Genomic DNA, 13,703 nt, shown 5'->3' on the forward strand with positions numbered 1-13,703 from the left:
CAAAACAAAAGCTACAAGGAAAAACAAAGAAAATCCTAAAGGCTACCTAAAATACTACACTACAGCAGCTTGGACATTCCACGACTACTAAGTCGCCACACCTTCAACAGCCGTAACGCTCTTAGCAGCGGCATCATCCAGCGCTTCATCCCCGGCTGCCCCAGTCTGGGCACTAACTTCTCCAACTACTTCACCAATGGAAGCCTTAAAAGTAAAAGCAAGCAAGTCTTCCGGAGAAATAGAGAAGCTCATCCACTCTCTTCTTAGCATAAGTAGCGAAACGAAGCTCAGAAATTGCAAGCTTAAGATCTTGAATCTGAGGCGAATCAATCTCAGCAGCAAAGGGAGCAGGCTTTGGCGCCACTTTAGCAGCAGAGTCCACCTTACCACTCTTCATAATAGCAAGTCTCTACAAAGGTGAACCGGACTTGGCTCCCAAAGAACGTCCTGGTACAGACTTCGGCACTGGGGGCATGATAAAACCTTTACGCTGAGTAATCTTATCCACAATTGAACTAGCCATTCTCAACATGGAAGACGCCACATGCTCAGATCTAGCAGCCTTACATTTCTTCCCATTGGAAAATCATGTCAATCACATACCTCTCGGTAGCAAGCGGACCCTCATGAGCAGCAGAAGAAGTCTTCAGTTTTTTCTTAACTGGCATCTCATGAGCAGGCGGGGAAGATCTCTTCTTTCCATCTTCATTCATAGTAAGCTCCACGACAGCGATCAGACGAGCCAATGCATCCGCCTTGATCCTCTTTACCTCCTCTTTCTGGAGCAGCCCACCTTTCTTTCGGCAAAGAGGACTAAGCAGCCAACGACATTCATGGTACTCAGCAGGGGAGCTCAACCCAGCATTCCAACAGGCAGGAGGCCTGCATGCCCAACATTCCAGCAGCCCATGAGACCCGCAATCTCCTTATTTCTCTCAATCACCAGCCTGGCCCGAGTCAGGTCCAAGAGCCCAAAGGACATGAGCCATGCGGCTCGCCTAGCACTGCGCCCCAGCGCCACAATCCGCGACCCTAGTTGCACAAGCTGCCTTTTGGCTCAAGCCAAGCCAAGCTGCCCAAGCAGTGGTCCCTGCCACAACATCTCCTCGGCCCATGCCGAGCCAACTCCTGGCCCCTGCCAGCCGATGTGCCGCACCACCCCGACGGCTGCCCCGCAATAGCACTATCCAAGAATAAGGCAAGAAAAATTAAATTTTTCTTACATCGGTGCGGCACGAAGAAGACGAAGAAAGCAACGAAAGACGGTCCTTTGCACGGGCAAGATGTAGAAGATTGCTAGAGGAGGGGGAACAAATATCCTCTAAGCTATCTCTCTCTTGTAGGGTAGAATAAATCGCTCTCCAAAGTTGATTTAATAACCCACTTAAGGTGGACTTAAATAGGCTTTGAGAGAAATTTATTTCCCTTTCCTAGAAGGATCTAATTTCCTATTAAAGAGAGAATCAACATCAAAATAGGAAGCAGTCTTAAGTTTCCTAAAGCAAGAAGATCTCTACACCTGCTGCCCTTTTTTGCGAGCAGCCCAACAGGTGTGGGGGCATTTGTGGGGCCAAAAATATTCACTAGGCGACACGTGGACTTTTGGACAAAAGAGGACAAAAATACCCTCGAGGCATACCGGATTTCCTACACGCGAGCAGTAGAGAATCATTTTTTCAACCAAGTCAAAAGTGCCCAAAATAGGTATCAACTTAAAGCCTAATTTATTCATATATTTCCCATTTCATTATTTAGCTAATCAATTAGCTAAATAATATACTTATTCCTTTCATATTTCATAAAATCATAATAATTGACTAATTAAGGAATTAATTACCTAATCAATCCCTTAATTGTCAATTTGAAACATCCATTCAAACCTAAAAAATAGAATAGGGCCGGCTACCCCATTCAAAACCTAATACATCACCTTTTTTCTACCTTTTCCATCATCTCTTCCCTTTTATTAGCCAATTAACACCATAAAGCACAAAAACATTTCCTTTCATATTTAATTAGCCAATTAATTGGCTAATTAAACCTAAAATAAACCCTAAAATCCCACCTAGTAGACCGGCCACATTCCCTCTCTTTGCTCCACACCTTTTCAAATTTCTTCCACTATATTAGCCAAATAATGATAACCATTCAATTGAGTAACTTCCCATTTATTTCTATTGTATTTTATTAGCCAATAAAGTGGCTAATAAAACCAAAAATTCACCCAAAAGCACACAAAGGGGCCGGCCCTTTTCTTGAAAATGTGGACCAATTTGGTCCTATAAATAGTCACCCATTTCTACCAAACACTCATTCCAAACCTCTTGCAAAAATTCCAAAACACTCTAAACACTATTTCTCTCTAAATTTCTAACTTTGGCATCGGAGGTTCTTTGGCCAAAGCCCCCCCCATTCATCGTGGGCGCGTGAGGCTTTTGGCCTTAACCTAAGGTGCTAGTTGTTTTGTAGGTGCAAAATCGTCCAAGATCGAAGAGGAGAAAATTTGCATCCACAACAGTGTGAAGCAAAACCAATTTATGATGCCAACAATAGCTTCATCAATAGAGAGCAACCACAATTCTCAAAAGCTTCACACGCTCTTGATCAAGACAGTGTGAACCAAAACCAATTTCTGGTGCCAACAAGAGCTTCATCAATGGAGGACAACCACAATTCTCAAAAGCTTCACACACTCTTGATCAAGACAATGTGAAGCAAAACCAATTTATGGTGCCAACAAAAGCTTCATCAAAGAAGTTCAACCACAATTCTTAAAAGCTTCACACTCTTGATCAAGACAATGTGAAACAAAACCAATTTATGGTGCCAATAAGAGCTTCATCAATGGAGGACAACCACAATTCTCAAAAGCTTCACACACTCTTGATCAAGATAGTGTGAAGCAAAACCAATTTATGGTGCCAACAAGAGTTTCATCAATGGAGGGCAACCACAATTCTCAAAAGCTTCACACACTCTTGATCAAGACAGTGTGAAGCAAAACCAATTATGGTGCCAACAAAAACTTCATCAATGGAGGACAACTCCAATTCTCAAACCATCGAGGCAAAGCTTCATCATCAAGGGAAATTCAACAAAGCTTCATCAATGGAGGACAACTACAAATTCTCAAAAGCTTCATACTATCTTGATCAAGATAGTGTGAAGTAAAATCAATTCGTGGTACCCAACAAAGCTTCACCAACAAAAGCTTCATTAATGGAGGACAACTACAAATTCTCAAAAGCTTCACACTATCTTGATCAATTCATTTTACCAAACAAAAGTTTCAACTCCAAAGCTTCACCTACAAAAACTTCACCCACAATAACTTCACTTACAAAAGCTTCACCCATAAAAACTTCACCCATAAAAACTTCACTAACAAAAGCTTCACCCACCACAAAAGCTTCACCCACAAAAACTTCCCCCACCACAAAAGCTTCACCTACAAAAACTTCACTCATAAAATCTTCACCCACAAAAACTTCCCCCACCACAAAAGCTTCACCCACAAAAGCTTCACCTACAAAAACTTCACTCATAAAATCTTCACCCACAAAAACTTCCCCCACCACAAAAGCTTCACCCACAAAAACTTCCCCCACCACAAAAACTTCATCCACAAAAACTTCTTCTATAAAAGCTTCACCAACAAAAGCTTCACCTACCACAAAAGCTTCACCCACAAAAGCTTCACCCACAAAAGCTTCATCTACAAAAACTTCACCTACAAAGTTTCAACACAAAAGCTTCAACTCCAAAGCTTCACCTACAAAGCTTCAATTCCAAAGCTTCACCTACAAAACTTCAACTCCAAAACTTCACCTACAGAAACTTCACCCACAATAGCTTCACCTACAAAAGTTTTACCCATAAAAGCTTCATCAACAAAAACTTCACCCACAAAAGCTTCACCCACAAAAACTTCACCCACCACAAAAGCTTCACATATAAAAGCTTCACTCACCACAAAAGCTTCACTTACAAAAGCTTCACCCATAAAAGCTTCACCTACAAAAGCTTCACTCATAAAAGCTTCACCAACAAAAGCTTCACCCACAAAAACTTCATCCACCACAAAAGCTTCACCCACAAAAGCTTCCCCCACAAAAGCTACACCTACAAAAACTTCTTCCATACTTCACCAACAAAAGCTTCACCCACAAAACTTCAAAACAAAAGCTTCAACTCTAAAGCTTCACCTACAAAGCTTCACCTACAAAGCTTCAACTCCAAAGCTTCACCTACAAAGTTTCATCTACAAAAGCTTCACCCACAATAGCTTCACCTACAAAAGCTTCACCCATAAAAGCTTTACAAATAAAAGTTTTACCCACAAAAACTTCACCCACCACAAAAGCTTCATTCACAAAAACTTCCCCCACCACAAAAGCTTCACCCACAAAAGCTTCCCCATAAAAGCTTCACCAACAAAAACCTCACCCACAAAAGCTTTCCCCATAAAAGCTTTCCCCATAAAAGCTTCACCAACAAAAGCTTCACCAACAAAAGCTTCACCCACCACAAAAACTTCACCTACAAAGCTTCACCCACAAAAGCTTCACCTACAAAGCTTTAACACAAAAGCTTCACACTATCTTGACAGTTCGAAGCAAATTCTCAAACCTTCGAAGCAAATTTAATTTATATGGTTCATCCAAACCTTCGACTACTACAAGGTGTGGCTTGTATCACAATCTCTTGCTCAACAGTGTGGAAGCAAAATTTGTATATGTTGTCTCTCCCACATTTTCAAATTTCTAATTTCCAAAAAAGAAAAACAAAAATTCAACAAAGTTTCATCAATGGAGGACAACTACAAATTCTCAAAAGCTTCATACTATCTTGATCAAGATAGTGTGAAGCAAAATCAATTCATGGTACCCAACAAAAGTTTCACCCACCACAAAAGCTTCACCTATAAAAGCTTCACCCATAAAAGCTTTACCAACAAAAGCTTCACCCATAAAAACTTTACCAACAAAAACTTCACCCACCACAAAAACCTCACCTATAAAAGCTTCACCCACCACAAAACCTTCACCTACAAAAGCTTCACCCACAAAAGCTCCCCCCACCACAAAAGTTTTACCTACAAAAGCTTCACCCATAAAAGCTTCACCCACCACAAAAGCTTCCCCCACCTACAAAAGCTTCACCTACAAAGCTTCAACACAAAAACTTCACATTATCTTGACTGTTCGAAGCAAATTCAATTTATATGGTTCATCCAAACCTTCGACTACTACAAGGTGTGGCTTGTATCACAATCTCTTGCTCCACATTATGGAAGCAAAATTTGTATATGTTGTCTCTCCCACATTTTCAAATTTCTAGTTTACAAAAAAAAAAAAAAAAAAAAAAAAAAGAAATTCAGCAAAGCTTCATCAATGGACGACAACTACAAATTCTTAAAAGCTTCACACTATCTTGATCAAGATAGTGTGAAGCAAACTCAATTTCGTGGTACCCAACAAAGCTTCATCAATGGATGACAACTAAAAACTCTCAAAAGCTTCACACTATCTTGATCAAGATAGTGTGAAGCAAAATCAATTCATAGTACCCAACAAAAGTTTCACCTACCACAAAAACTTCACCTACAAAAGCTTCACCCACAATTGCTTCACCTACAAAAGTTTCACCCATAAAAACTTCACCAACAAAAGCTTCACCCACAAAAACTTCACCCATCACAAAAGCTTCACCTACAAAAACTTCACCCATAAAAGTTTCACCAACAAAAGCTTCACCCATCACAAAAGTTTCACCTACAAAAGCTTCACCCATAAAAGCTTCACCAACAAAAGTTTCACCCACAAAAGCTTCCCCCACCTACAAGAGCTTCACCTACAAAGCTTTAACACAAAAGCTTCACACTATCTTGACTGTTCAAAGCAAATTCTCAAACTTTCGAAGCAAATTCAAGACTGTTCGAAGCAAATTCAATTTATATGGTTCATCCAAACCTTCGACTACTACAAAGTGTGGCTTGTATCACAATCTCTTCCTCAACAGTGTGGAAGCAAAATTTTTATATGTTGTCTCTCCCATATTTTCAAATTTCTAGTTTCCAAAAAAAAAAAAAAGGGAAATTCAACAAAGTTTCATCAATGGAGGACAATTACAAATTCTCAAAAGCTTCACACTATCTTGATCAAGATAGTGTGAAGCAAAATCAATTTATGGTACCCAACAAAAGCTTCACCTACCACAAAAGCTTTACCCACCATAAAAACTTCACCTACAAAAGCTTCACCCACAATAACTTCACTTACAAAAGCTTCACCCATAAAAGCTTCACCAACAAAAGCTTTTCCCACCACAAAAGCTTTACCCACAAAAACTTCACCTACAAAAGCTTCACCCATAAAAACTTCACCAACAAAAGCTTCACCCATAAAAGCTTCTCCCACAAAAGTTTCCCCCACCACAAAAGCTTCACCTACAAAAGCTTCCCCCACCACAAAAGCTTCACCAACAAAAGCTTCACCCACAAAAGTTTCACCTACAAAAGCACAAAAGCTTCACCAATAAAAGCTTCACCCACAAAAGTTTCACCTACAAAAGCTTCACCTACAAAGCTTCAACACAAAAGCTTCACCTACAAAAGTTTCACACTATCCTGATCAAGATAGTGTGAAGCAAAATCAATTCATGGTACCCAATAAAGCTTCAACCTCAAAGCTTCACCTACAAAACATTATATATATATATATATATATATATTCGGAAATTCAAAAATTCAGAATTTCGAAATTTCGAAAATTAAAAAAAAAAATTGCCTAGGCCTCATCTTCTTTGGGTCTAACAACTTTCATAACAAATATATATGAATGAGGAGTTTTAGGCTACCACTTAGAAAGGAAAATGGTGAAGTTTTGTTATTTTGAAAACTTAGCTGCAAGCAAGACACCTCCTTCGTCAACTCCCTCGACCGGAGACTTGGGGGACTCCTACCATATGCTACTGCACCTTGAGACTCGGAAGTCTCACGACCACTCAATAACTTGGATATTTTCAAGTCTCCAACCGAGAAGTTTTCCTCACTCGGGAAATTAAGGGAGCACTACCTCAACCTACATGCTTCACTCACAAAGCTTTAACATACAAGATTTAACAAAAGGAAAAATTCAAAGAACTTAGTAAAGAAGGCATTGGTGTATTTAACACAATACGTTGAAATGAAGCAAAACTTGTTTATTTATATCTCCGATAAGTTATAAATATGTATATATTCATGAATCAAAATAAACAAACAAGAGGGAGCCTTCACAAAGGTTGCTCTGGAGAAGTCTCAGCAATCGGCAGAGCCCCAGAAAGATGAGGCACCAGAAGGTGATTATTCAAAGCCTCAGTACTAGGCAGAACCCCAGAAGGAAGAAGCACTGAAGGTTGATCATTTGGAGCTTCATTACGTGGTACAACTCCAGAAGACGAAGGCAATAAATGCCTTTGGAATAAACCTACAAACCTCTGATGATTAAGTAAAATCTGACTATCAGATTCCTGCAGCTGGTTGAACTTCCTCTTCATGTTTGTAACATAGTCATGTGTGAGCCTGTGCAACTGTTTATTCTCATGTTTGAGCTCTTTGATCTCCTGTTTGAGACTTATCATTTCAGCTGCCAATGATTCAACTTGGTAGGTTCGAATAAATAGGAATTTGGCCATATTAGACACAGAACCTGCACACTGAACAATGAGAGCCAGAGAATCCTTAATAGTCAACTTATCAGACCGTTTAGAAAGTAGTCTGTTATCTTTGGGAGTGAAAATGTTCCTGGCCACCACTGCAGCGGTCATATCATTCTTCATCACAGAGTCCCTAACGGTAAGATGACCAGTAGGGGATAAGAAGGATTGGCACCATATGTTGTCTTGAGAATGTATGACTACCTTTTCACCAAAGTTCAAGTCAAAACGATGATCGGATGAGCCAAACATTCTCAGAAATGATGAAAGAGAAATGAGGTGCAATAAATCTCTGAAGTAAGGGGAAATTTCCTACAAGCAATAACTCTCTGAATGTACTTCTTGCACACAATTGGTGCTCTTATAAAAGAAAGGGCAACAGGGCCGTTGGTTCAAAAATCGAAGAGGCACCACTTTCCGGATTTCGAAGAGGCACCATTTTTTACACGCAACATCAGCTCCTTGGGTACCACAGATAACTTTGCCAAAGATCTCTGACAAAGTTTAGACACATAAATTTTGAAGGTCCAGTTACCTTACTATTACCCACAAGGGTAAAGGAACAGCATCACTGCTTCATAACTAGAAAGTCCCAATGTGTGTCAACCTCCGTGCTCCATGGCAAGGCTGACTGGCAAAAATGCCCAACCTTTACTCACATTCGAGAAAACACTCACAACAAGATTGCTTACTCAAAAATCGAAGAGGCACCGCCCTTCGAATCCCGAGAGCCAGACTCTTAACAGAATTACTTTCTTAAAAATCGAAGAGACGCTGCTCTCCGAATCTCAAAAGTCAGACTCCCAACATGATTGCTTTCTTAAAAATCAAAGAGGCACGGCTCTCCGAATCTCGAAAGCCAGACTTCCAACAGGATTATGTGCTCAAAAATCGAAGAGGCACGGCTCTCCGAATCTCGAAAGCCAGACTTCCCACAGGATTACGTGCTCAAAAATCGAAGAGCCAGACTCCCAACAGGATTACTTTCTAAAAAATTGAAGAGACACTGCTATCCGAATCTCAAGAGTCAGACTCCCAACATGATTGTTTTCTAAAAAATCGAAGAAGCACCGTTCTCTGAATCTCAAGAACCAGATCCCCGACAGGATTGCTTGTTTGAAAACCGAAGAGGCATCGCTCTCCGAACTTCGAGAGCCAGATTTCCTTGGATAAAGCTTGTCTGCAATCTCCACACGCAACATCAGCTTTCCAGATACCACATACCACTTTTTCAAAGTGCTCTGACAAAGTTAAAACACGTGAAGCTTGCAGCTCCCAATACATTGCTATGACCAAGAAGGGTAAAAGAATAGCATTACTACTTGTTGTTAGGGAAACTTCTATATATGTCGGCATCCATCCTCCGCAGCCAGGTAGACCTGCAAATAAAAAAAATGCTCAACTTTTCTTCACATCCGAGAGGGCACTCTCAGCAGAGTCTCTCGAAATACTCAGCTTCTTTTCCTCTTGATAATACCTCTGCAAACAAGCCACACCAGAGTAAGAGTATCTCATATCATCAGGATTAAAAGTAAGCGTATCGCATATCATGCTTTTTCCCTGTCTTTTCCTTTGGCCTTGTTCTTACCTGCAAGACAAAGAGAAAGAGAGCAATCAGTCAGCACTTGGAATCAAGCTTTCAGTCAAGAACTGACTGCTTGAAACCCCTTGCCTAATTACTTACTTGGCATTGCTCTCGAGTACTCATCTTCAACATCTTATGCTTTCAGAGAAGATACCACATCTGCCTAAATAACAGATAAGGCAAGTGAGAATGATACAAGGAAGCATGTGGAGACAAGCGTAACAGAATACATGCTGATACATCCACTACTTTGTCAACATCAAAAGTATCCCATATCATCAGGGTCGAACGTACTTTAGATTTGATGGACTTGTTTTGACTTTCAAATTCTTGAGTCGGCCTTATACTCTGGAGGAAACCATAAACCCCTCCAGCCCAGTTCAAGAATAAGCCTGTGGAAAGTTACGTCTTAAAAAACAAAAGTATCTCATATCATCTCTTCTCCATTTGTTTCTCTTTATCATTGTTGCTGTTTACGACACAAGGAGAAAGAGAACAATCAACCGGAAGCCGAAGTCGAACCTCCGATCCAGGTTGCTTGCTTAGAAATCTGATTGCTTACATTGTCTGTTACCTCCTTCGGCAAATCTTCTAGCTCGGCGACTTGGGGGACTCCTACTATAGGGTTTGTATCGCACTTGACCAAGCCTAAAACTTCAAGTAAGCTTTAAGTGAAATTGATACATTACCTTGTGCATCTTCATCGGTTAAAGATACAACCCTTGGATGAAGAAAAAGTACTTCTAGAGAAGATGCCACATCTACATATGAGACAGATAATGCAAGTGAAAATGATACTACACTTCGGTACTTAGAAGTTTCGTGATTACTCAATAGTTTGGATCTTGCAAATCCCCAACCGAGGAGCTTCCCTCACTCGGGAACTTAAGGGAGCGTTGTTTGTACCATACTTGACCAATCCCGAAACTACTGAGCACTGGTCAACGTTATACCGTCAAGGACTCACAAGAGTTTCCCTCCAACCAGGAAGCCAATCACAGCGCGACATGTGTCGACATCAGAAGCCAATCATAGCGCGACACATGTCAACATCAAAAGCCAATCACAACACGACACGTGTCAATGTCAGAATGAAACTAGAAACTCTCTTCTATAAATAGAGATCATTCTCTCACAATATTTTCGAATGTCATTTGTATTAAATCATTCATTAGTACTTACTAAATGAGAGCTTGAACCTATGTACTGTGTAAACCCTTCACAATTAATGAGAACTCCTCTACTCCGTGGACGTAACCAATCTGGATGAACCACGTACATCTTGTGTTTGCTTCCCTGTCCCTATCCATTTACATACTTATCCACATTAGTGACCGGAGCAATCTAGCGAAGGTCACAAACTTAACACTTTCTGTTGTACCAAAGTCCTCACTAATTTTGTGTATCAACACATCTCATAATAACTTGAAGCGCTTTTAAACTTAGAAGCGTCTGTGAGTTGTAAGAGTACTTTCTAAATGAGCAGGCCTTCATAAAGCCCTCTCGAGTGCTTTTAAATTTTTAATAAAAATATTTACATGCTTATAGCAAAAGCACTTCTACAAAAAACACTTATGATACGAAGTGTTTCCAACAAAACCCTGTTCCAAACAGAGCTTCTTTCTTTCTTTCTCTAGTCTAGAAATTTTGAACAATTCAAAATTATTGTTTTATGGTTGGACAATTGAAACTTCAGCGAGTTGGAGTTGGGCTAAGCCCATTATTGTCGAGCAAAGGCGTTGATGTGATGAGTGTGTTTGGACCAGCCCAACCCAAGATCATCTTGTTTGCTCTTTGTGGATCACCATCACTCAAAAACCATGTGAGAATTTACAAAGAACCCTAAAAAAACAGTCCAATTTAATTGTTTCTTCATCATCAAGACATTGAAATAAAAATTACAATGATACGGCAAAGATTTCAAGAAGGCTTGTTCTCAATCAAGTTTGAAGATTTATAACGAACCATATGGAGTTGCATGCAATGAAATGACATTGGGAAAATGTGATATTGTCCTTGGACTTCATTGACTGCTTACTCAAAATTCATACCTCTCGGATCGTATTGCAAGATTAGTTTTGTTTAGCTCGATTAAATTACGAAGCAAAGGGGTTTGCAACTTAAGTTGTGAAGAGCAATTCATGCACACCAGATCTTGTGTTCGATTTCTAGTTTCCTCCCTATCTTTGTTGGCTTGTTTAAGAATTGTAATCAGAATTGGATTGAGGATAGTCCAAATTCGAATTTCCATTGAAGCTATTACTCAAATATTTGGGTATTGGAGTAAGAATGATACCAATGTTATATAAGTTGTTTACTAAATCACTTGAATGGACATTAATATGATTACTAAAACGTCATTGTTCTAAATTATAATATATTATTTTATTAGTAAAGTGGAAGATAGACCCACCTCATTGTCCTATTTTCTCACCCACATTATAATTTCACCCACTATAAAAAAATTAAAAACTAACATCTCATTTCCCCACCCACTATTATTCCTAAAATAACCTTATATCACATCACCACCTCTTCATTGTACTCTTTGCACCCCAATCCTTCCCTCAACTTGCTTTAGCACCAAAATCCGTTAATTGGTAGCCATGGTTGCGAGTCAAGAGGACAAAGTACAGAGAAGAAAGAGTAGCCCATGAAGGACAACTAACCCTCTTCCCCCTTGTCATCCCACCCCTCTTCCCCTTCCGCCTCTATTTTCAACCTCGCCAACCCAAAATCCCTATTGAAATGATACAAGGGCAAAATCCTTCAGACCCACCCCATGTTCGAGATTTAATTGTACCTAAGTATTAGAACATGAAATGAATTTCAGGGAAAAAATGACACAAGGGCAAGGGAAGCCTACAGTGAGGCTACAATGAAAGTACTAGACCAACAACAACTTCAGTCGTGGCAGTTGAAGCCGAGGAGAGAGATGAAAGGAAAGAGAGAAAACTGGAGACGAAGAGAGAGAGACGATGAGGGAGAGAATTGGGTAGGGTTTAAAAGTCTTTTTCCAGAAGGATAAACATGTTTCTAATATTTTCATTAAAATGTGGGTAAAGAAATAAGACAATTAGGTGAGTTTATCAGCACTCTAAAAATAATGTGAAGGAAAGAGATATTCAAACTTGGAATTTTACTGCTATAGCCCTTGGATACTGATGGTATCATTTTTGCAATTTATTAAACCCTATATTTATGACTTGTGAAGCAAGGCATCATAGTTTGGCGTTACGTTGTCATTTCGATTCACTGCGAAAATGATTCTGGACATTCTACTACTAACACTCTTGCGGTATTGTTCATCTTATAACGTATTGACGTATTATTACTTTGTTTTACATTGTTTGACTCAGTTCTTAAAACGTTCATCAGCCGAATAAATATGCAGGTTGTAACTTGTATGACCTTAAATTGGCGCAGGGAGCATGTTCTTGGTGGGTTGTTAACTAATTGTGGAACTTCAGTCAGTTACTACTTCACTACCTTCCTTTTTATTAGGGTTTCTTCCTTTTTATTAGGGTTTCTTACCGAATGATTAGCTTGTTTGGGTCCAAGAGTACACCGGGTTGTTCTACGAGCACAGTAACTGCATACCATAATTTTAGACCTACATTCCTATAGATGACCAAATTATAGACATTTTGACAAAAATGGAATTCATATATAGAATGTAGTTTGACGTTTTATTTAAGGTTATAAAAAACGCTAGGCTTTAGTCTGGCAGCGAGCAGGGACCTAATGCCTAGGCGGCCTAGGCGGATTTATGTAAAGTTATTATATATCTTGTAAATAAGTATCTATTTACACCTAAAAAAAACTATTCTTGTATGGATAATAAAAGAATGATAAAATGCAAAAATAGAAGTAGAAGAATACACAAAGTATATACATCCAAAAAGTTCAATATTTATTTTAAAAAACTAGGGGTGGGCAAACGGGTCCAGGACCCACGGGTCGGGGCGGGTACCCGTAATTTGGGGCGGGTAAGGGGCGGGTCCAAAAATTTCAGAACACACAACGGGGCGGGGTGAGGCGGGTATACGAATTTAGCGGGGCGGGCCAGTTCTTAAAATAGGAGTGAATCCTTCCTCATGGCTCCTCTCCTTTCCTCTCACTCAGACGTTAACTCTCCTCCGTCCGCCACCATCATCATCAGACATCGATCTCTCCTCCTGACTTTCTCCCACCGTCCTAGTTCCGTCCACCGCCATCATCATCAGCTCCGTCCGTCGCCATCATCATCAGCTCCGTATGCCGCCATCATCATCAGATCTCGATCCATGATCACTGATATCCTCTCGTCTTTTTTCCTGAAATTCCTTTGTGTTTTTTTTCTCTTTAATTTCTGAATGCATGCAAGAAATCAGTCTCTCTTTCTATCAAACTCGAATGGATTTTGTTGGGTTCTTGAATC

This window comes from Malus domestica, chromosome 10 (assembly GCF_042453785.1).
Source record: "Malus domestica chromosome 10, GDT2T_hap1".
NCBI lineage: Eukaryota > Viridiplantae > Streptophyta > Magnoliopsida > Rosales > Rosaceae > Malus > Malus domestica.